The 1,215-nt window shown below is 47.9% G+C and overlaps 1 pseudogene; it reads right to left on the reverse strand.

The window, feature by feature from the left end:
- Positions 1 to 248: 248 nt before the first annotated feature.
- On the reverse strand, positions 249 to 530 carry LOC103266687 (annotated as a pseudogene).
- Between the last annotated feature and the right edge of the window lie 685 nt (positions 531 to 1,215).

A 1,215-nucleotide genomic window follows, 5' to 3' on the forward strand; every position in this document is an offset into this window, starting at 1 on the left:
CTACAATGTAATATTTATTTATTTAAGGCTTAAAGTACATTTTTAGTTCATCTCAGATAAAAACCACTCAGGGAAGGTCTGTAATCACCTTAGCCCACAGTCTGTCAGAGCTGTATCTCAAACAGCTTTGAGTAATGGGGTTAACCGATTATTTTCATGATTTCATATCATCTATAATATTAGAAAAAAACAAAGCCTTTTATCAGTATAGGTTAAATGGATAGCTGGCAACAATATCCAATCTCTTATCATTCATATTTTTTCTTTAGCTCTTCTTCTTTGTTGATGTAAGCTTTCATGGCATCTTTCTTGGTAAAAAGTTTCAGCTCATTTCAGGCATCCCACTTGGCTTTGCCCTTGAGGTCCAACATCCTGGGCCATTCTGTATTTCCGTCGCCCACAGTTGCTTTCTTGTAGTGCCCATGGATGATCAGCATCTTGTCATCCACTGGCTTGGTCTTGAGGTGCTTAGCATCCTTTGCAGCCTTCTCAAGCTCAGCGTGAGATCTCCTGGCCACGTTGCAAGGATTCTGGAGAGTGGCAGAGGACGGGAGGAGCAGGAAGCGATTTAATATTTAAATAGGAAGTTGATTCTTGATACACGGCAAGGGGGAATTATTTCCCCTACCCCAGAGCTGCTGGGAAAGCAACTCCATTTTTGCCTGTGCCTGGCCACCAGGGAAGGCTCACTGAATGACTGACAGCATGCCTGCCTCGGGCCCCTGCCCGGCCATGCAGTTACCCCCAGTAAAGAATTGGATCTTGCATCTTCTTCCTCAGTCCTGGTCAAAAACATCTGTAAATACACCCACTAGAAAGAAGCCAGAAACAAACCGCAGTTCTGAGGTTCTGATTACAGGCTTCCACTGGGAGCCTGCCCCTCCCTTCTTTCCTGGAACTCAGTTGCTATTCTGAAGTGGGGACAGCCTAAGGCAGCCAGGGCGACTGAGAACTCGATCAGGATGGAGAGAAAAGAAGGGCAGGGTCTTTGTGAAGTCAGCCCTGGGCAGAGGGCAGGGCCTAGACTCCTCCAAGGACACTGGGCACTGGTCACCCACTCGAGAACACCCACTGTGTTGGCACAGTGAAGTGAGAAGTTGTAGCTTCCACCTCGAGCAGGCACTAGTTCCCTTCCCAGCTCCCCAGCCAGCCTCCTTCCTGCCCCTAGTGCCCGACAGGCAAGGTCTGGGTTCAGATTTCACACTGCCACCAACT

Source organism: Carlito syrichta, unplaced genomic scaffold (genome assembly GCF_000164805.1).
Source record: "Carlito syrichta isolate Samal-C Ts95f unplaced genomic scaffold, Tarsius_syrichta-2.0.1 Scaffold307290, whole genome shotgun sequence".
NCBI classification, from domain to species: Eukaryota; Metazoa; Chordata; class Mammalia; order Primates; family Tarsiidae; genus Carlito; species Carlito syrichta.